The sequence below is a fragment of the Pan paniscus genome, chromosome 4 (genome assembly GCF_029289425.2).
Source record: "Pan paniscus chromosome 4, NHGRI_mPanPan1-v2.0_pri, whole genome shotgun sequence".
Lineage (NCBI taxonomy): Eukaryota > Metazoa > Chordata > Mammalia > Primates > Hominidae > Pan > Pan paniscus.
The window spans coordinates 9,986,915-10,011,218 of record NC_073253.2 but is presented as its reverse complement, the minus strand read 5'-3'; the positions used below and the strand labels follow the sequence as shown (position 1 = coordinate 10,011,218).

The 24,304-nt window shown below is 38.3% G+C and overlaps 1 protein-coding gene across 1 annotated transcript in view; it reads left to right on the top strand.

The window, feature by feature from the left end:
* The window catches only part of TAS2R1 (taste 2 receptor member 1), a 276,485-nt gene that overhangs the window by 127,669 nt on the left and 124,512 nt on the right, over positions 1-24,304 (top strand). The window contains exon 5 of the transcript XR_008955561.1: positions 10,281-10,504. The gene's annotated coding sequence lies outside the window, so the exon portion shown is untranslated. The remainder of the gene's footprint in view (positions 1-10,280; positions 10,505-24,304) is intronic.

Sequence of the window (24,304 nt, the reverse complement as noted above, 5' to 3'; positions counted from 1 at the left end):
ATGCAACCTAGGGAGACACCAGCTGGGGCAGCCAAGGGAGTGCTTGTGCCACCCCTCCCTACCCCAACTCCAGGCAGCTCAGCTCAAACCTCTGGGAGAGATTCCTTTTTATTTATTTTTTTCTTGAGGTGAGGAGAGGGAAGAGTAAAGAGGACTTTGTCTTGCAACTTGGATATCAGCTCAGCCACAGTAGGATGGGGCACCCAACAGAGTCCTGAGGCCCCCATTCCAGGCCCTGGATTCTGGGCAAAATTTCTAGATATACCCTGGGCCAGAAGGGAACCCACTGCCTTGAAGGGAAGAACCCAGTCCTGGCAGGATTCATCACCTGCTGACTAGAGAGAGAGAGCCCTTGAGCCCTGAATAATCAACAGCAGCCCCCAGACAGTACTCACTGTGGGCCCTGGGTGAGACTCAGAAACATCCTGGCTTCAGATATGACTCAGCACATTTCCAGGTGTGATGTCTATGGAAGGGACTCCTGCTTGAAAAAGGAGAGTGAAGAGTAAAGGAGACATTGTCTTGCACCTCAGGTACCACCAGCTCAGCCACAGTGGGATGGAGCACCAAGTAGGATCTCAGGGTCCCCAGTTCCAGAAGTTGGCTCTCAGACAGCATTTCTGGACTGCCCTGGGCCAGCAAGGAGCCCACTGTCCTGAAGGAAGAGTCCCAGGCCTGACAGCATTCACCACAAGCTGACTAAAGAGCCCTTAGCCTTGAGTGAACATTGGCAGTAGCCAGGCAATATTCACCACAGGGCTGGGATGGCGGTGGCCACAGGGAGAGTCCTTTGTGTGCAGAAAGGGGAGGGCAGGAGTGGGAAAGACTTTGTCTTTTGGTTTAGGTGCCAGCTCAGCCATGGTAGAACAGAGTACTGAGTAGAATCCTAAGGTTTCTGACTCCAGGCCCTGGCTCCTGAATGACATCTCTGGACCTGCCTGAGACTGAGGTGATCTTGCCACCCTAAAGGGAAGGACAGAAGCCTAAGCTTGCTTTTGCAGCTGCTGATTGTAGAGCCCTAGGGCCTTGAGTGAATATTGGCGGTAGCTGGGCAGTGGTTACACCAGTCCTAGGTGAGACCAAGCACTGTGGTGGCCTCAGGTCTGACCCAGCACACTCCCACTGGTGGTGGCCACAGAGGTGCCTGTGTCACCTTTCCCAGCTTCAGGCAGCTCAGCACAGAGAGAGACTTTGTCTGGAGGAAGTTAGGGAAAAGAACAAGAGTCTCTGCCTGGTAATCCAGAGAATTATTCTGGATCTTATCCAAGACCACAAAGGCGGTACCTCTATGAGTCTGCAAGAACCACAACGTTATTAGGCTTGGGGTGCCCCCTAATGCAGATATGGCTACATGACCAAAAGCTTAGATCATAACACCCAAGTGCCTTCAAATCTCTGGAAAGCCTTCCCAAGAACAATGAGTACGAACAAATGCGGGTTGTCAGGACTACAATAAATGCCGAGCTCTTGAATGCCCAGACATTGACAAACATCCACAAACATCAAGACCTTCCAGGAAAACATGATCTCACTAAACGAACTTAATAAGGTTATCAGTGATCAATCATGGAGAAACAGATTATGTGATCTTTCAGACAGAGAATTCAAAATAGCTGTTTTGAGGAAACTCAATGAAACTCAAGATAACACAGCAGAGGAATTCAGAATTCCATCGGATAAACCTAACAAAGAGACTGAAATAATTACAAAGAATCAAGCAGAAATTCTGGAGTTGAAAATTGCAATTGACATCCGAAGGATGCCTGAGTCTCTTAACAGTAGACTTGATCAAATGGAAGAAACAATTAGGTGAACTTGAAGACAGGCTATTTGAAAATACACAGTCAGAGAAGACAAAAGAAAGCAGAGTAAGAAAGAATGCAGCATGCCTGAAAGATTTAGAAAATAACCTCCAAAGGCAAATCTAGGAGTTATTGGTCTTAAAGAGGAGGTGGAAAAAGAGATAGGGGTAGAAAGTTTTGTTCAACAGGGTAATAACAGAAAATTTTGCAAATGTACAGAAATATATCAACATTCAAGTACAAGAAGGCTATAGAACATCAAGCAGATTTAACCCAAAGAAGACTACATCAAGACATTTAATAATCAAGCACTCAAAAGTCAAGGGTAAAGAAAGTATCCTAAAGCAGCAGGAGAAAATAAATAATATTTAATACAGCTCTAATACATTTGGCAGCTGACTTTCTAGTGGAAATCATACAAGCCAGGAGAGAGTGGCATGACATATTTAAAGTGCTGAAGGAAAAATCTTATATCCTAGAATAATATATCCAGTGAAAATATTCTTCAAGCATGAAAGAGAAAGAAAGACTTTCCCAGACAGATAAAAGCTGAGGGATTTCATCAACACCAGACCTGTCCTGTGAGAAATGCCAAAGGGAGTTCTTCAGTCTGAAAGAAAAGGATGTTAATGAGCAATAAGAAATCATCTGAAGGTACAAAACTCACTGCTATTAGTAAATACACAGAAAAACAGAATATTGTAATAGTGTAATTGTGGTGTGTAAACTACTCATATCTTAAATATAAAGACTACAAGATTAACCCATCAAAATAAATTGCTACAAACAGTTTTCAAGAAATAGACGTTACATACAATAAGTGTAACTAGAACAAAAAAAAGTTAAAAAGAGAGAGGATGAAGTTAAAGTGTCGCGTTTTTATTACTTTTTGATTGTTTGCTTGTTTGTTTATGCAGTGTTGTTATTAGCTTAAAATAGTTGGTTCTAAGATAGTATTTGCAAGCCTCATGGTAACCTCAAATCAAAAAACATATGACAGATACACACACAAAAAATGAAAATCAAGAAATTAAATCACACCACCAGACAAAGTCACCTTCACTAAAAAAAAGAAATGAAGGAAGGAAAGAAGGAAAAGAAGACCACAAGACAACCAGAAAAATAACAAAGTGGCAGGAGTATATTCTTACTTATCAATAATAACATTGGTACATGGTGACATTAGTAAATGGACTAAACTCTAATCAAAACGCACAGAGTGGCTGAATGGATGAAAAACACAATACCCAATGCCCTACTGTCTACAAGGAAAACACTTCGTTTATAAAGAACACATAGAGTGAAAATAAAGGGATGGAAAAAGATATTCCATGCAAGTAGAAACCAAAAAAGAGCAGAAGTAGCTATACTTATATCAGACAAAATAGACTTTAAGACAAAAACTGTAAGAAGACCCAAAGGATATCATATAACAATAAAGGGGTCAATTCATAAGAGTATATAACAATTTTAAATACATATGCACCCAACACTGGAACACCCAGCTATATAAAGCAAATATTATTAGAACTAAAGAGAGAGAGAGGCCCCAGTACAATCATAGCTGGAGACTTCAACACCTGTCTTTTAGCATTAGATCTTCCAGACAAAATCAACAAAGAAACATTGCACTTAATCTACACTATAGACCAAATGAACCTAGTAGACATTTACCCAACATTTTATCCAACAGCTGCAGAATACACATCCTTCTCCTCAGCGCAAAGATCATTCTCAAGGATAGACCACATATAAGATCACAAAACAAGTCTTAAAACATTAAAAAAATTGAAATGATATCAAGCATCTTATCTGACCACAATGACATAATGCTACAAATCAATAACAAGAGAAACTTTGGAAACTATACAAACACATGGATATTAAACAATATGCTCCAGAATGGCCAGTGTGTCAATGAAGAAATTAAGAAGGAAATTGAAAAATGTCTTGAAACAAATCATAATGGCAATATAACATACCAAAACCTATGGGATATAGCAAAAACAGTACTAAGAGGGAAAATTTATAGCTGTAAGTGCCTACATCAGGAAAGAAGAAAAACTTCAAATAAACAACCTAATGGTGCATCTTAAAAACTAGAAAAGCAAGGGCAAATAGAACTCAAAATTAGTAGAATAAAAGAAATAATAAAGATCAGAGCAGAAATAAATGAAGTTGAAATAAATAGAACAATAAAAAAGATAAACAAAATTAAAAGTTGTTTTTTGAAAAGATAAACAAAATTGACAAACTTTTAGCCAGGTGAAGAAAAAAAGAGAAGACCCAAATAAATAAAACCAGAGATGAAAAATGAGACATTACAACTGACACTTCAGAAATTCAAGTGATCATTAGAGGCTACTGTGAGCAACTATATGCCAATAAGTGGGAAAACCTAGAAACAGATACATTGCTGGACACATACAATCTACTAAGATTGTACCATGAAGAAATTCAAAACCTGAACAGACTAATAACAAATAACAAGATAGGAGCCATAATAAAAAGTCTCCCAGCAAAGAAAAGCCCTGGACCTGATGGTTTCACTGCAGAATATTAACAAACATTTAAATAACTCATACCAATACTACTCAGACTATTCTGAAAAATAGAGGAGGAAAGAATACTTTCAAACTCATTCTATAAGGCCACTTTTACCCTGATACCAAAACCAGATAAAAACACATCAGAAAAATAAACCTACAGACCAATATTCCCATGAAAATTGATGCAAAACCCTTAGCAAAATATTAGCAAATCAAATTCAACAACACATTAACAAGATAATTCATCATAATCAAGGATGATTTATCCCAGGGATGCGAGGATGGTTTAACATATGCAAATCAATCAGTGTGATACATCATATCAACAGAATGAAGAATAAAAACCACGTGATCATTTCAACTGATGCTGAAAAAACTTTGCCAAAATCTGGCAAAGATCTGGCAAAGATTGATTCACACTGGCAATCAATGTGATACATCATATCAACGGAATGAAGAATAAAAACCATGTGATCATTTCAACTGATGCTGAAAAAACAGTTTATAAAATTAAACATCCCTTCATGATAAATACCCTCAAAAATTGGATGTAGAAGAACATATCTCAACACAATGCAAGCCATATACGACAAATGCACAGCTAGCTTCACACTGAATGGAGAAAAGCTGGAGGCCTTTCCTTTCTGATCTGCAACATGACAAGGATGCCCATTCTCACCACTGTTATTCCACATAGTACTAGAAGTCCTAATTAGAGCAATCAGACAAGAGAAAGAAAGAAAGGGAAACCAAATTGGAAAGGAAGAAGCCAAATTATCCTTGTTTGCAGATATTATTATATTTGGGAAAACCTAACGAGTCCACCAAAAAACTATTAGAACTGAGAAACCAATGCAGTAAAGTTGCAGGATACAAAAGCAACATACAAAAATGAGTACCTTTTCTATATGCCAACAGTGAACAATCCAAAAAAGAAATCAAGAAAGTAATCACATTTACAATAGCTACAAATGAAATTAAATACCTAGGAATTAATGTAATAAAATAAGTGAAAGATTTCTATAATTGATGCAAGAAATTGAAGAGGACACACAAAAAGTGTAAAGATATTCCATATTTACAGATTGGAAGAATCAATATTGTTAAAATGTCCATACTAACCAAAGTAATCTATAGATTTAATGCCATCCCTATCAAAATACCAATGACATTTCTCAGAGAAATAGAAAAAACAATCCTAAAATTTATATGGAACCACAAAAGACCCAAAATAGCCAAATAGCCAGTTATCCTGAGCAAAAGGAGCAAAACTGGAAGAATTACTTCACTTGATTTCAAATTATATTGCAGAGTTATAGTAACCAAGGCAGCATGGTACTGGCATAAAAACAGACACATAGACCAATTAAACAGAATAGAGAACCCGGAAACAAACCCATACGTTTACAATGACCTCGTTTTGGACAAAGGTGCCAAGAACATACATTGGTGAAAGGGTAATCTCTTCAATAAACGTGTGGGAAAACTGAATATCCATCTGAAGAAGAACAATACTAGACCCCATCTTGCCATATAAAAAATCAAACTAAAATGGATTAAAGACTTAAATTTAATACCCAAACTATGAAATTACTAAAATAAAACATTGGGGAAACTCTCCAGGACATTGGAGTTGGGGCACAGATTTCTTGAGTAAAACTCCACAAGCACAGGCAAACAAAGCAGAAATGGACAAAGGGGATCACATCAAGTTAAAAAGCTTCTGCACAGACAAGGAAAGAATCAAGAAACTGAAGAGATAATCCATAGAATGGGAGAAAATATTTGCAAACTATCCATCTGACAAGGGATTAGTAACCAGAATATACAAGGAGCTCAAACAACTCTATACAAAAAAAATCTAACAATCCAGTTCAAAAATGGGCAAAATATCCAAATAGATATTTCTCAAAAGAAGACATACAAGTGATAAACAGGTGTATGAAAAGGGGGTCAACATCGCTGACCATCAGAGAACTGCAAATCAAAACTATAATGAGATATTATCTTACTCCAGTTAAAATGGCTTATATCCAAAAGACAGGCAATAACAAATTCTGGCAAAGATGTGGAGAAAAGGAACCCTCATACATTGTTAGTGAGAGTGTAAATTAGTACAACCATTTGGAGAACAGTTTGGAGGTTCTTCACTAGACTATAAATAGAACCTTTATATAATCCAGCAATCCCACTGCTAGGTATATACCCCCAAAGAAATCAGTATATAAAAGAGATATCTGCACTTCCATGTTTATTGCAGCATTGTTCACAATAGCCAAGATTTGCAAGCAACCTGTTTCCATCAACAGATTGATAAAGAAAACATGGTACATATGTGCAATGGTGTACTATTCAGCCATAAAAAAGAATGAGATCCTGTCATTTGCAACAACATAAATGGAACTAGAGGTCATTATGTTAAGTGAAATAAACCAGGCACAGAAAGACAAATAAGTTCTCACTTATTTATGAGAGCTAAAAATTAAAACAACTGAAGTCATGGAAACAGAGAGTAGAATGATTGTTACCAGAGACTGGAAAGGGTAGTGATGAGGGCGTGGGAAGTGGAGCTAGTTAATGGGTACAAAAATATAATTAGATAGAATGAATAAGATCTAGCATTTGATAATACAACAGGGTGACTACAGTCAACAATAATTTATTGTATATTTTGAAATAACCAAAGGAGGATTGTATCATTTGTAATACAAAGAAAAGATGATGTTTGAGTTGATGGATACCCTATTTACCTTGATGTGCTTATTATGCATTGTATGCCTATATCAAAATATCTTATGCACCCCATAAAGATATACACCTATTACGTACCCATAAAAATAGTTTCTTTAAAAAAGAAGCAATTAGTCAACATGTTTTCTCTGCTACATTCAGTTGGTAGAGAGCTGGATTTCAGGGTAGCTGATTTGCCAAGCAAGTATGACAAAGTATGAGTGCCAAGAGTTTTGAGGGCACTGGCCAAAGAAAGCAGTAGTGACTGTTCAAGGAATGGGAGTTGGAGAAGGAGGGGATGGAGGTCAGCAAGGAGGCGAAGGAGGAGGAAAGATGCAGTGGCTGAGACTGGTGGAGGAGAAGTGTTTAAGGAACCAGGAGGCCGTGGGGTGACCAAGGATAGAATAGGAGTGGTCATGGGAAAGCAGCGCTGACCTAGGAAGTCAAACTTGCTAGACATGTTGAGTGTGAGTTGACAGTTTCATGAAGGTCAATGGGTGATACAATTTGATGACATGGGATTCAAAACTGAGAGGCTTTAGGGAGGAGAGAAGGAAATGAGGGATTTTGTGAATACAATGAAACAGAGCAAATATGTGAGAGAGTGTCTGGGACCCAAGGCAGGTGTCTTTTAGCTGGTGAACCTGGGCTGAGACCTGAAGGACAGGAAGATGCCAGCCATGTGCAGACTTCGGGTAGAACATTCCAGACAGAGAGAGTGCACAGTCTCCAGAGAGGGATGTGTTGGCATGTGTGGGGAACGTAAGGATGGACAGATGGCGTGCTGGATGGGTAATGGACAAGGAGGCTCCTGACAGCAGATGCAGTTAGGGTGGGGGCAGGAGAGAGATCATGCCTGTCGGCCTCAGGAAGGAGTGTGGGGGCTTGATTCAAATTAAAAAGGGAATCCAGTACAGGGTTCTAAGTGAAGGAGTGATGTAATCTGGCTTTTTTTTTTTTTTTTTTTTTGAGAAGGAGTCTCACTCTGTGGCCCAGGCTGGAGTACTGTGGCACGATCTCAGCTCACTGCAACCTCTGCCTCCTGGATTCAAGCAATTCTCCTGTCTCAGCTTCCCAAGTATCTGGGACTACAGGTGTGCGCCACCATGCCAGCCAATTTTTGTAGTTTTAGTACAGACAGGGTTTCACCATGTTGGCCAGGCTCAAACTCCTGACCTCAAGTGATCCACCACCCTTGGCCTCCCAACGTGCTGGGAGTACAGGCGTGAGACACCACGCCCCACCTGATCTGGTTTTGAATGGGTGACCCTGGCTGTCACATAGGAAACAGACTGTGGTTACGGGTCAGGAGGCCTGCTGAGGATCAAGACCCAGTGAGGCAGTGCTTGCTGGGTGCCAGCCTTACTTTGATGAAGCCCTTCAATGACCCTAGGAGATCAGGAATATTATTTTCCCTGTTTTACTGATGAGAAAACTGAGCCACATAGATTTCACTCAGTGAGTAAGTGGCAGAGCCAGGATCCAACAGTTGGCAGTGTGGGTCCAGCTTCGAGGCTCACTGTGTGAACAAGAGATCTGGACAGCTCAGACAAGTCAGGAAGTAGGAGAGCTGGCAAGGAGCAGGTGGGGTCAGGATATGGTTTGCATATGAGCACCGATGTAGAGAGAGAAATGAAGGATGCATCCTAGATTTGGGGCCTGGATGATGCGTGGGATTGCGGGGGAGGGCATGCCATTTGCCAAGATGGGAAGAACGATGAAAGGAACAAATTTGGAGGAGGAAATGATAGGCTTTATGTTAAATCACAGGTGTCTTCCAGAAATGTCAGTGGATCCATTGGGTAGGCAGTCAGATGCACTCCCTGAAGCTCTGGAGAGGCCATGGCTGGAGAGATGGATTTGGGCTCCATCCATGTGTAGGTGTTGTTTAGACTCATGAAAGAAGAGTACATGGATGGGAGAGAAGAGAGCATAGGATGGAGCCCAAGGCATGCCAGCATCAGTGATCAATGAGGAAGTGAGGAGCAGCCAGGGCGGTGGAGGAAACCAAGAGAGGATTCTGTGAGCTCCTGGCTATGACAGGTTCATAACTGAGTCACACCTCCCTCCCTCTCTGTATGCTTTAACCTCTGCCACAGTCATGTAGTTCAGAGGCTGGCCATTAGTCTGAGTCAGTCCTCCACTGTATGGGGTTGCCCAGGAATGGAAACTCAGGCCTGCACAGAGAAAGACACATCAACCACCACAGTGCACAGTTTGGCCCACATTCGGAACACCTCCCTTACCTTGTATTCAGTTGACAGATGTGTACTGGGGACAAAAGCTGAAGGGTAGATACTGATCCGTGATCATTGCCTTATAAGGGGTTATGAGACCCATCCAACCCAGGTGACCTCTGGGATCCTTTGGGGTACTCAGAACTGCCCCAGGCAGGAATGCATGTAGAAAATCCTGCTTCACCACCATTCTGTATTGATCACTCTGCCTGCTACCTTCTTCCAGCATTTTTGTTTTGTTTCCCTGTAAAGGGCCTGAAGTCTGTTTTAGTCTCGATCCTTAGCCAGCTTCAAATTGTTGAAAATATTTTAGACCCCTCTTTCCTACATGTTTTGGCTTCACATAGAAACTGATTTTGAATGTAAAGTAAGCATTTGTAAACATTTATTTAACATCTTTCTGCATTAAAAATATGAAACACCTACAGATTCAGGATTATCTAGGTTTGTTGGAGGTTTTCACTGGCAAAATTTAAATATTCCATTGTATTGCTTCTCTGCATGGATGATGATTTACTTTTAAAAATGCATTACAAGATCTTTGGCTTTGTGCTGTATTCCTGCATACAATTTAATTATTTTATTTGGAGATAATGAAGAATAAATCTGGAAGGCCAAGTAGCATCCTGGCTGTGAATAACTCAGCCCAGTATGATCACAGAGCACCAGACAAAGAGAAATGCAATTCAGATAAAATGTTAATAAAGTGAAATGAAAACCTGTTTCTCATTGCCTTAGGCCACCTATATGCACATTTGACACATTGATGCTTTTGTCTTCGGGTAATCTAGTCTATGTCCTTGTGGGACATGAAAACACAGTTTTAACAATGTGCTCTAAATTTATTCCAGGGACACTGATGTGAGAACTTGCTATAGAATGAGGTACTGGGTTGTTTATTCTTGCATTAGGTCTTCCATTATTTTCATCTCTGCGTGTCTTGCCTGTGTTTCTGCCACCAGTATGAAGCATGTCTTTAGGACTTTCTGTGCCATCTGGTATCCATCAAGGGGAGAGTCCCAAACTGCACTGGAAGGCATCTTCCAGATGGTGGCGGGCGCTAAAGATCAGCTGTGTGGGTGTGAGCTTCCCATGCCTGTGGAGAAGCAGCAATTGAATTGCTCATCTGGAATGAAGTTTCGTGGATTTTTTTTTTTTTTTTAACAGATCACTGACTACTTCCAATGTATGTATACAGATTTGACCAGCATTTATTCATACCTAATTTGTGCTAGAGTTGTACTTGGCACTTAAAATATATTATTTGGATTAAATTATTTCACTGAATCCCATCCCAACCCAGGGGGCGTATGTTATTATCTGAGGTTCAGGAATAAGCAATTAATTTGTCTCTCTTAAGACAAGAATAAGTGATAGTAAAAGTTCAATGTTGTTCTAAGCCTCACAATGAGTACTTGATGTTTTTTATTTAAATAACAATATTTGTGCTATTTTTATTATTATAGAAGAGCCATCTGCTCAGTGTAGAGAAATTTTAATGTTGTTTTGTTTCTGCCTCCTAGAGACAAACACTACTAACTCATTTATTGAATTCCAGGATTTTTCTAGATGTGTGTGTTTGTGTGTGTGTATATATGTGTGATTTTAACATAACTGGGTTCATACTATAAATACATTTTATATCCTAAATTTGTACTCTACTTTTTATCACTTGATGTTGTATTTTGAGCATATTTTCATGTTTTTTTTTTCATAGTTTATGTAAGTAGTCTCATTGGCTGTGTGATGATTTATTTAACTCTTCCCTTGCTAGTGGTGGTTCAAGTGGTTTGTAATTTCCTCATTTGGTTTTAAACAGGTGCCATAAATAATTTTATGCATAAACCTTGGTCAAAATCTCTGGCTCTTTCTTTAGACATGGCTTCTAGAACTGAAATTGCTGCATCCTGTGCCATGTTCTCTTGTTTGATATATCTGGAGAAATTGTTTTCCATCCAAAATGCTTCTCTGCTATAGGACAGAGTGTGAATGAGCTGATGTTTTCCTGTCTTTAAGGGTGACAATGTTTACATACATGCTTCTATGTGTAAGGGACCTACTTGTTAGTGAACACATTCTAATTCTTCTCAGATTTGTCATTTTCTGGTAGAAATTCCTCCTAGATCCGAGCTGTAAGCTGACTGACTGTGAGTCTTAGTTTGCTGAAAATGTGAATTTCAGTCTTATAGCTGGTTTCTATAGGTATTTAATAAGATGTTGGGAAGAGCTCGAAAGTGCTAGCCAGAAATTATTTGAATACTGAAAGCCTCAATACTCCCAGGGTAATTCAATCTTAAAAGTGCTAACATTTAAAAGTGCTCTTAGAAGTTTTTATAGAACTGAGTGTTACAGATGTGTCGGACACCATCCGAAGCTACATAGGGTGGTAGAAAAGTAAGTGCCATATTGATACACTTTTTGAAAATTTCAGATGCAGAAGTGATATAACCTTTCCCAGAATTAGGGAAAAACAATTGTGAGTTTTTCCTTTTATTTTTTAAAACACAAGTTTGTCTCCTATAAATTTCAAATAGTCTGTCTTTCTGTAGTCTGACTGTTAAACACACAACCTTTTAATTTATTTTTGAATAGCAAGCCCATTGAAATCTAGGAAGGATAAAAGCATAGGAGGTGATTTCAATTTTCACTTCAATCTTTTGTGTCTTCTCCTTTATCCTCCCTAAATTGGGAAGTAATTAGATTCTTGCATTATTTTCCTTTCTGAATTTCTACAAACCTTAACTTTTATTTTCCATATTGTTTTACTAGCTAAACGATGCTCTGTTGGATTGGTTAGGAGCACACAGCAATTCATTTGAAAATGGCCTGTTTTACGTTTATTTCCCACTTCTTTATTCCTGGCAGAGTCTAAGGCCCCATCCCGGGGTTTTGATGTCTCTAATTCTTGGTTGGATGCTGGGTTGCGGCACTTGGCTCTACCCTCTCATTCCTTTGTTCTTCCGATTCTCGCTTTTGCATTTCTTCCTACAGTGCCCCACGGCAGAGCAGGTTTTCAGATGTTGCTGCACATCTGGTTCATTTGTAGACAATAACTTCCTGTGGTATGTTTCCTTGTTCCCATTCATGGAGTCACAGAACAAATTCTAGCATTGCTGTTTTCTCTCATACATAATTTTTCTTTTCTTCTTTTTTTGAGATGGAGTCTCACTCTGTCACCCAAGCTGGAGTGCAGTGGGTGCAATCTCGGCTCACTGCAACCCCTGCCTCCCAGGTTCAAGCAATTCTCCTGCCTCAGCCTCCTGAGTAGCTGGGACTACAGGCGCGCACCACTATGCCCAGCTAATTTTTGTATTTTTGGGAGAGATGGAGTTTTACCATATTGACCAGGATGGTCTCGATCTCTTGACCTTGTGATCCACCCACCTCGGCCTCCCAAAGTGTTGGGATTACAGGCGTGAGCCACCGTGCCTGGCCATACATAATATTTCTAACAGCTTCCCCTTTTTTTGCAACTTTCTTGATTCTACTTCTTCAGTTTAATTAAAAATCCTTCAAAACTAATTCTCCGAAGGTTAAGCGTAAACAAAGTTTCAATATAGATGTTATTTTAGGAAAAGCAAAAAGTTAATTTATGCTTGTCCTTTCAGTAATTATCTTCTGTTTTTGCAATTTTGTATATATTTCTTTCTCTGAATGGGCTTCTAGGAGTCTTATATATGTTATCTTGGTGTGTGTTTGTAGAAAAGAATCCTATGGGGAAATGGCAATGAGACATGGTTTTTCCTTTCTTTTTGATAGGAATTTTCCAAAGAGAATTCTTTCTGTTTCCAATTTAGGCAAATCTCATCCCAGTGGAATAATTTCCTAAGTAAGTTTAGAGGCAAGGAACTCTTACAAATTGCAAATTGCTCTCCATTGCCACAAGGCTATTTCTGAAAGAGATCTTCTCAAGTGGTGTGAACTTTGCCACTCTTTCCTTTTTGAATTCTAGCTAGCAGGTGTCAAGTCTAGATTTCTGAGCAGCTTTTCTGCTATCTTTTAAACACCAGGAGTCAAGGGAAAAGATTCAGATCACTGCAGATTTTCACACAGAAACCCATTGGAAAAGTGAAAGTTCCGAAGACAATTTACCGGGTCTATATTGTGACACGCAATACTTGAACACTTCTCCATGTAGTAACCCACGTGGCATCTTTGTTGTGTTTGGAAAAGACACATTACCAGTGATACATTTTCGTGTGGAATGCTGTGAAGCTTAATCCTTTTTACCCCCTTTGAACTTGGTGATATGAACCACGTTTAGTAATTTTAATAATCCGAGACTGGGGTCCCTTGACTCTCACCAAAAATATAAAAAGGTACAATATCCTGTTTTGTGCCTTTATTTGCAGAAATTCCTTTGAGCAGGTATTTTGCTACATAGGGGTCTTTTATTTTAGGGGCGGTTGTATGTGGAGGTGGAAGAGTGAAAAGCTTACAGGATAGGCTAATGACCTACCCTTAGCGGCTTCCATCTCCTAGGTAAAAACAGAAAAACTTTAGACAGCATATTCTTTTATTATTACCAGTGTGAGGCTGGAAAAAAGTTGCCATGTTCTTGTAATAAAGAGGAGGTGTTTTTTTGGTGAGCCCTTTTGTCTTGTTGAGGGCTCTGAAGTGACAAGGAAGTGATGGTGGGTGGTGCAAGGCTCGTGGGGACGCCATGACCCAGCCTAAAGGCAGTCAGCTCAGCTTCCACTGCTGCATCTCTCCTGAGGAGTCCTGGGGTTTGGGAATTTTGCCAGACTTCAAAGGTTTGGAAAACTTTTCAGTGGAGCTACACAGAAAGCCAAGAAAAGTGAGCTTCAGAAATGAAAACTGTCTGGAACCAGGCTAAAATGTGGTCTGAGCATTTTTACCAGGTTTTATTGTCATGATTACGGAGCTGTGCAGTAACGGAGTCATAATTACTCTTGCAACCCTTGCATTTGATGCACTCACACATCGGCAGAGAGCAGACGCAGAGGATCATAGCCTGCTGGATAACTGAGCAAAGGCATTCAAAGCCTAGATAAAAACATTTCAAGGTGGGGCAGGTGTAGTTTAGAGAAAATGACAAATGGAACACATAGGTAAGAAAAAGTTATCAAAATATTTTTGCAAAAGACTAATGCAATTTCTTCTATCCTTCTGGAGTTTTCAAGTGGAGTAAAGATTTAAGTCTTTTATTTTATTATTTGTGTAAAGCAACCATAAATCTCCATTTTCTATCATCTAACTGTACTTTTTTTTTTTTTCTGGGACTTGAAGTATAACCATCAAGACCTTCCTCTAGTTAGGCTATTTGACCTTTAATTCTTATCTAGCTTCCCTCCTGTTCAGCTCCAAGGAAAATAAAAAATGAAAAAGATAAAGTAATAAAAAGAAAAAATATGTTTTGCTATTCCTTGCAGAGGCTTATTAATTCTCAGAGGAAGATGTATTTTCTCCTCAGTTGGGTCACAACCTTCTCAGAGTGGCAAGGCCCATTTATTTGGGTGAACATTTTTCCACAATGAAAGAGCAACCATTTATAAGATAAAAGCAATTATTTTTTGTGTATTAACCTTATATCCTATGACCTTGTTATTCTCTTATTAGCTCCAAGAGTTATTTTATGGATTCTTAGGGGGTTTTCTGCATAGATAATCATATCATTTGTGAATGAAGACAGTTTTCTCCCATCCAAGTACTAACCAGGCCCAACCCTGCTTAGCTTCGGAGATCAGACAAGATCGGGTGCGTTCAGGCTGGTATGGCGGTAGACAAAGATAGTTTTCTTTCTTTCCAATCTGTATAACCCTTGCTTGTCATATTGCATTACTTAGGATTTCTAGAATGTTTTGTAGAAATAGTGTTGTGTAGAAATAGTGAGAGACAATATCTTACTTTTTTCCTGATCTTAAGAGGAAAGCATTCCGTTTCTCACAAGTAAGTATGATGTTAGCTACTGACATCTTGGGATGGCTTTAAATCAAGTTGAGAAGCTTCCTTTATCTTTTTTGTGTACTGAGGATTTTCATCATGACTGGGTGTTAGATCCTGTCAAATGGTTTTTCTACATCCATTGATATGATTATATGATTTTTCTTATTTAGCCTGTTGACATGGTGGACCACAATGATTGATGTCTGAATGTTGAAACAGCCTTGCATACCTGTAATATTTCCCACTTAGTTGTATACAATTCTTCTTACACTTGGTTGTATTTTATTTGCTAATATTCTGTTGAGGGTTTTTAAGTCTGTGTACATGATAAATGTTCGTCTACAGATTTCCTGTCTTATAATGTCTTTGCATGGTTTTGATATTAGGGCAATGCTGGCCTCTTATTAAGTTGGGAAATATTCTCTCTACTTCTATCTTCTTGGAAGGCATTGTAAAAATTGGTATTAGTTCTTCTTTAAATGTTTGGTAGAATTCACCAGTAATTCCAGCTGAGCCAGGTCCTTTCTGTTTTGTAAGGTTATTACTTGTTGATTTAATTTCTTTAATAACACAGGCTTATTCAAATTACTTCTCCTCATATGAATTTTGATTATTTGTGTTTTTCAAGGAATTGGTCTGTCTTACCAAGTTATCAGATTTGTGGGTAAAACATTATTGCTGGTATTTTTAATTAGCCTTTTACTAAGCATAGGACTGGTAGTTATGACCCCACTTTAAGTTCTGATATTGGTAATTTGTGTCTTGTCTCTCATTTTGTTGGTTAGTGTAGTGAAAGATTTACCAAGTTTATTGAACTTTTCAAAGAACCAGCTTTTGGTTTTATTTGTTTTCTCTAAACCACTTCTAAGAAAGAAGAAAGCGAAAAGCAAGAGGAATGGGTAAAAGAAACTACACATTGGTTCACAGCTGTTCACTGGTGAACTAAGCAGATACTCAAAATCTTATAGTTGGTGTAATGAACCATGTACCATAATAAACCACCACTTTAAAAATAGTGACAACCTGACAACCTGGTTCCTTTTCAAACATCATTTTAGACAACTTTTAATGTAGATCACCTTTACCGTAAGGCACTGAGTAGTGTACCACTTACCAGAAAAACTCAATAACTATTTTTCAGTCATAACTGGTTTTTGTTCAGGGGAAAAACATCCGTATACTAATGATTTTCAAACTTTAGTTTGTATAAGAATAATATGGATATTATTTAAAATGCAGATTCCTGGATTCCACCCAAATTCTATTTGGTGTATCTGGGAAGGGGGCCAGAAACTTTTTAACTGTACAAGCACCCTGGGTATAATGCACTGACCTGCTGATCTTTCATTGACAACATTGCCATCGACTTTGGAGCTGGAAAGGCCCTCAAAGAGTGTGCGTGCTGACCTTTACATTTTATGAATGAGATGCTGGATTTCCAGAGTGTTGAGTGCAAAGTTGGTCAGTGTCAGTGGGAGAGACTGAGCCCATGGTTTCAGCCTCCTGGTACAATGATGGTTGTCCAGTTTGATCATTCAACCAATTTAGCCAACTAAATTTTGAATATATTTTGACAATTATAAAAATCAAATTTTAAATAATAAATGTTTGTAATTACCTTAGATGTTACAAAGAGCATGTGACAGATACGACGTTTTGTGAACCAGATTAAATAATGGAGTCACCACCATCTGCTTTGACTTCTACAGTTCCAATAGCTATGACTAAGGAAGCTGTGCAAAATTATATGGTTCACCATTCCAGCTGCATGTTCTGGGCATAAATGCTTAAATATCAGCGTTCTTTCATGAATTGATGAGGAAAATAAAACTGTTCACCCCTGTTTATTTTATATTTGTATGACAGTCATAATTTTACCATTTGAAAATTATTCTATATTAGTTTAGAAGCCCCAGGGAGATGACAGGATTTACCTGACAACTATTACGGGACAAGTGCACCGCATGGGCTGCCGAAGCCTGGGGGAGTCTTTTCTTGGCTCTCAGTCTTAAGTTCCAAGTGGCTGTAGAAGTTTAACCTTGATATTCTCTTTATTTTCTTCCTTTTCCCCAATTTTGTGTTTTGTTTTTGTTTCTTGCTCACACGGATACTAATTTATTCCTCCTTGGAGGCAGCAAGGATTGGAAATATGGTTCTATTATCTTCAATTTGTTGATCTCTATGGGTGGACAATAATGGTCTCTTCTCTGCTGGGTGAGAGACACAGTTCTTTGTTGGGTTCTTTTAGATTTTGTTTGTCTATTTTGAGCTCCAACCAATTAAAAATTTCTGGGAAGGAGAACAGCTCTTTGAAATCTGTACCACGGAGTTCATATGTGTCTATGTTTATTTTGACCTGGGGCAGTTGCTGTAGAACTGAAGCTGTAAATTCTGTATATGTTTTCATGTTTGTGTGTTTGTGTATACATAATTGACAAAGGCCATAATCCCTCATTGGACTGGTATGATTTCTTCCCTATTTCCAGGAGATATTAATAAATTAGGTTGTTATGGTTCTTCAGTTCAAAGAGCTTTGTTCTAATTGCTTATAGAGATGAATACATACCTAAGTAAATCAAATATTCTTAGAGTTTCTTTAAAGTAGTAAAATCAAATTTCTAATACTTTAAAAGTGCTAGACTTTTAAAAATGTGCTATACTTTAAAAATTATTTTTACACAAACTGCTACATTGAAAACTTTTAAGAATCTAGGTTCACATATTTAATATATATATTTGGCAAACTGGAACAATTTATTTAATAATCATGGTTTCAAAATTATTGATATTAACTGTATATATGTATACATGTTATTTTACTTGGGTTGTTTTTCTCATGAAAAAAATAGCCTAAACTTTCTAAAATTATATAGGTTTTGAGATAAAATAAGCTAATAATACTCCTACAGAGTTTTAAAGATTATGAGAAAAGTAATTTGTGTTCAACTAAATTGAATCATTTTTCTAACAAACTTTTCTATCAATGGTAATTATGTTTTTCAGCGTGCTAGTTTAAATGTAATTTCCAAGGTCTTTAGGTAATTTAAAGTCTTGAACTAATATTAATTTAAGCTAATTAATGGGTAATTCTTAGATATCTAGACATTGTGTAAGTAATGCAGAATACTGAAATCTTGATGTCTAAGCATGATTTTAAGTTTTATAATTCTACATGCTGAAGAGTCTATATCATGTTAATAAATGTCATTTTTGCCACTTTAAGAAGATGTAAAAGGGGTGGCTGTGACTGTCAAAAGCTGTGTTAAATGTGTTCGTGAGCCGTGCTATTCTGCTAAAATGCTGCAGAATGACACTTCTCAATCATATACCCTCTATTTTTCTGTGAAATAGGAAATATTCACCTTGATGAGAAACTGTAATCAATATCTGTGGTTGAGACTATACTAGAGGTCATGACAGAGAAAGGCAGGTGGGCATATGCCTTTGTTTTGTAAGAAAAAGGAGAGTAGTTTTATCCTAATATAAAAGTCAATTTGTTCCACACTATGAAAGAGCTCAGTAAAATATGAGACCTGGAAAATGAATTTTATTTGCCTTGGTTTTTAATAACTAAATCTGAAAAGAAGGCATAAAGTAAATTAAAATCTTAAATGTTGGTTCATTTTTGATGGGTTTATTTCCTTGGTTTGATGATTAATGCCTTCATTTACAGAATGAAAGATTATTCTTTACCTTCTGTGAAATCTATCTGGGGAGCAGAGAACCTGTGCCTACCAGAACCATTTTCTGTGCTTTATGTGTGTGCTTTATGTTGACTTTATTATGTCCTTGATTGTTGAAGAAAAATCCAGAGTACAAAATTTTCTCGCATGTGGAAGAACTAAGGTTCTTTATGAGCATATTATCTTTTATGTTTATTTCAAAATATTTCCTTGTCACATTGATTAAACAGATCACCATGCAGTTGTTTCTCAGGTGCTTATGATCTAATCAAAATCAAGTGCCCCAAATCTCCTGACAACCCATTTGACTTTGCCTTGCAAAGATCAGCTCCTATATTTAGAAAAAATAAAATAAAAATGTCATGATATCTTTTACACCGAAAAATACCTTTGAAATTTCCCAAAGGCCCCCAGCCAATCACAAAGATTTACTTTCTTACTGTATGAAAAGACAAACATAAAAAATAATTTTGTTTTATGTGCTATGTATTTCTTAAATTAGCCCAACAGTATTGCAAGAGCCCCATGGGAAAAGTTGTCAAATTAGAAGAGATGCTTAACCTCCTCTTGAGTTTGTAGAGGTACAAGGTTATGAATATGAATATGAGTATTTCAGAAAGTATATTTCTTATAAGAAGATTCTGGGGATTTGCCTTACTCTCGGGAGACATTGATCAAACCCTTATGAAATAATTATTCTCTATACTCTAATGGGAATTGTATCCTCCTGCATTCTGATATTAATTACAGTAATAAATTGACCACAACCATAAGTCTTCGTCATCTCCAGATAATTTTTGTTTTACTCTGATGCTTCCCTGAAGGCTCTCGCGTAAGGTACAGGCCAGCAATTTAGGCTTTACTCTTAGATCTCATGGAAAGGATTATAGCAGGCACTTTGAACTACTTTATGCTCCCTCCTGTAGACTCTTGGGGTACAAACTTCCAAACTGACGTCATTTAGATGCTGCCAAACTGTCAGAGGCATTTGAACCAGAGCAACTCCATTTTAAATTGGGGCTGGGTAGAATAAAGCTGAGATCTACTGGTCTGCATTCCCAGATGGTTAGGCATTCTAAGTCACAGGCTGAGGTAGGAGCACAAAACACAGGTCATAAAGACATTGCTGATAAAGCAACTTGCAGTAAAGAAACTGGCTAAAACCCACCAAAACCAAGATGGCTATGAGAGTCACCTCTGACTGTCCTCACTGCTACACTCCCACCAGTGCCATGACAGTGTACACATGCCATAGCAATGTCAGAAAGTTACCTTATGTGGTCTAAAATCAGGAGAAACCCTCAGTTCTGGGAAATTGCCCACACCTTTCTGGAAAACTCATGAATAATTCACCCCTTGTTTAGCATGTAATCAAGAAATAACTATAAAAATGGACAACCAGCAGTCTACGGGGCTGCTCTGTCAATGGAATAGCCATTCTTTATTCCTTTACTTTCTGTTTTTCTGTTTTTTTTTTTTTTTTTTTTTTTTTTGGAGATGGAGTCTCACTTTTTCGCCCAGGCTGGAATGCCATGGCACGATCTCGGCTCACTGCAAGCTCCACCTCCTGGGATCAAGCAGTTCCCCCGCCTCAGCCTCCCGAGTAGCTGGGATTACAGGTGCACGCTGCCACGCCTGGCTAATTTTTTGTATTTTAGTAGAGACAGGTTTCACCATGTTGCCCAGGCTGGTCTCGAACTCCTGAGCTCAGGCAATCCACCTGCCTCAAACTCCCAAAGTGCTGGGATTACAGGCGTGAGCCACCATGCCCGGCCTATTTCTTTCTTTACTTTCTTAATAAAGTTGCTTTCACTTTACTGTATAAACTCGTCCTAAATTCTTTCTTTTGCAATATCCAAGTACTACTCTCTCGGAGTCTGGATCGGGACTCTTTTCTGGTAACAAAGCTATATCCCCAGTCTGAGGCAGGATCTCTAGGACTCTTCTTAGGCTGAAAGTTTTGAGGGTATACAGAATTGGGCTAATGAACCATAAATTATGGAATTAACCCATCTGACTAATCCCTTGTCTTATCAAAAATTTTTAAAACCTAAAATGGAAATTAGAGGAAGACTATGTTAGACAAGATTTTATAAATGATATCTTTGCCTCCAGCTTTGTTCTTCTGGCTTAGGATTGACTTGGCAATGTGGGCTCTTTTTTGGTTCCATATGAACTTTAAAGTAGTTTTTTCCAATTCTGTGAAGAAAGTCATTGGTAGCTTGATGGGGATGGCATTGAATCTATAAATTACCTTGGGCAGTATGGCCATTTTCACGATGTTAATTCTTCCTACCCATGAGCATGGAATGTTCTTCCATTTGTTTGTATCCTCTTTTATTTCATTGAGCAGTGGTTTGTAGTTCTCCTTGAAGAGGTCCTTCGCATCCCTCCTAAGTTGGATTTCTAAGTATTTTATTCTCTTTGAAGCAACTGTGAATGGGAGTTCACTCGTGATTTGGCTCTCTGTTATTGGTGTATAAGAATGCTTGTGATTTTTGCACATTGATTTTGTATCCTGAGACTTTGCTGAAGTTGCCTATCAGCTTAAGGAGACTTTGGGCTAAGACGATGGGGTTTTCTAGGTATACAATCATGTCATCTGCAAACAGGGACAATTTGACTTCCTCTTTTCCTAATTGAATATTTCCTTCTCCTGCCTGATTGCCCTGGCCAGAACTTCCAAGACTATGTTGAATAGGAGTGGTGAGAGAGGGCATCCCTGTCTTGTGCCAGTTTTCAAAGGGAATGCTTCCAGTTTTTGCCCATTCAGTATGATATTGGCTGTGGGTTTGTCATAGATAGCTCTTATTATTTTGAGATACATCCCATCATTACCTAATTTATTGAGAGTTTTTAGCATGAAGGGTTGTTGAATTTTGTCAAAGGCCTTCTCTGCATCTATTGAGATAATCATATGGTTTTTGGTTCTGTTTATATGCTGGATTACGTTTATTGATTTGCGTATATTGAACCAGCCTTGCATCCCAGGGATGAAGCCCACTTGATCATGGTGGATAAGCTTTTTGATGTGCTGTTGGATTTGGTTTGCCAGTATTTTATTGAGGATTTTCACATTGATGTTCATCACGTTACCTGACTTCAAACTATACTACAAGGCTACAGTGACCAAAACAGCATGGTACTGGTACCAAAACAGATATATAGACCAATGGAACAGAACAGAGCCCTCAGAAATAATGCCACATATCTACAACCATCTGATCTTTGACAAACATGACAAAAACAAGAAATGGGGAAACGATTCCCTATTTAATAAGTGGTGCTGTGAAGACTGGCTAGCCATATGTAGAAAGCTGAAACTGGATCCCTTCCTTACACCTTATACAAAAATTAATTCAAGATGGATTAAAGACTTAAATGTTAGACCTGAAACCATAAAAACCCTAGAAGAAAACCTAGGCAATACCATTCAGGACATAGGCATGGGCAAGGACTTCATGTCTAAAACACCAAAAGCAATGGCAACAAAAGCCAAAATTGACAAATGGGATCTAATTAAACTAAAGAGCTTCTGCACAGCAAAAGAAACCACCATCAGAGTGAACAGGCAACCTACAGAATGGGAGAAAATTTTTGCAATCTACTCATCTGACAAAGGGCTAATATCCAGAATCTCCAATGAACTCAAACAAATTTACAAGAAAAAAACAACCCCATCAAAAAGTGGGCGAAGGATATGAACAGACGCTTCTCAAAAGAAGACATTTATGCAGCCAAAAGACACATGAAAAAATGCTTATCATCACTGGCCATCAGAGAAATGCAAATCAAAACTACAATGAGATACCATCTCAAACCAGTTAGAATGGCGAGCATTAAAATGTCAGGAAACAACCGGTGCTGGAGAGGATGTGGAGAAATAGGAACACTTTTACACTGTTGGTGGGACTGTAAACTAGTTCAACCATTGTGGAAGTCAGTGTGGCGATTCCTCAGGGATCTAGAACTAGAAATACCATTTGACCCAGCCATCCCATTACTGGGTATATACCCAAAGGATTATAAATCATGCTGCTATAAAGACACATGCACACATATGTTTATTGCGGCACTATTCACAATAGCAAAGACCTGGAACCAACCCAAATGTCCAACAATGATAGACTGGATTAAGAAAATGTGGCACATATATACCATGGAATACTATGCAGCCATAAAAAAGGATGAGTTCATGTCCTTTGTAGGGACATGGATGAAGCTGGAAACCATCAGTCTCAGCAAACTATCACAAGGAGAAAAAACCAAACACCACATGTTCTCACTCATAGGTGGGAATTGAGCAATGAGAACACATGGCCACAGGAAGGGGAACATCACACACTGGGGCCTATTGTGGGGTGGGGGGAGGGGGAGGGATAGCATTAGGAGATATACCTAATGTTAAATGACGAGTTAATGGGTGCAGCACACCAACATGGCACATGTATACATATGTAACAAACCTGCACATTGTGCACATGTACCCTAAAACTTAAAGTATTAAAAAAATGATATCTTTGCTAAGAATTTGTAAGTGGGAGTTCTTCGTTCATGCATAAAAACAATGTGAGGGGCCTCAGGCTAGACGACCAGATAGCACCAATATTTAAGTAATTGTTGGAGAAAGAGGGATATCAGACATTTAGGTGTTAGGAAAGCCAGAGTGGAAAGAAGAGCATGTAAAGAAGAAACAAGTTTTCATTAGAGCTACATGCATCCTGGAGTACAGAGGACTCAGTTATTTTCTGCCATTGCCAAAAGCTAACATTGGCTGACAAGACAGTGAATACCAGGACATATACTCACAAGTTCTTATAAGAATCTGCACATTCAACCTCTCCTGAATCCTGGAGTTGAATTCAGCCTCACCCTAAATACACTTTGAAAATGCCAGAATGGATAGTGTATCTAACTTAACACAAAACTTTATTTTAAAGATTTCTGATCTCTGATGTATGCCTGTGGGTATTGATCATGCTTTTGAGTCATTTTAATCTTTTCCTTCTCCTTTGTTTTCACGGGAAACCATCAACTACAGTCTAATGACATCCTAAGCCTTCCCAGATTGCTTTCTATGTTCAAATGAAAGTTGATAGTTACTTATCTGTATTGTGCTACCAAGTATTTAATGCACAATTAGTCAAGGACCCAATTAGAATGCAAGTTAAACTGAACCTATGGTTAATTAAAGCAACAGGACAATGAAGCTGAGAGCAGGTGGTTTAGGTACCTTAGGACATTGAGTTAGAAAATTTGGTCCATTAAGAGTTGCTAATAACCATTTTAAAGTTTGTTCTTTGGAGAAGATTTTGTGCATAACAATTACTGGTTATTTAAATAGGTATTTCAGGATCTTGTTTCAAAGTTGAATAGTCATGTAATCTCATTTGGAG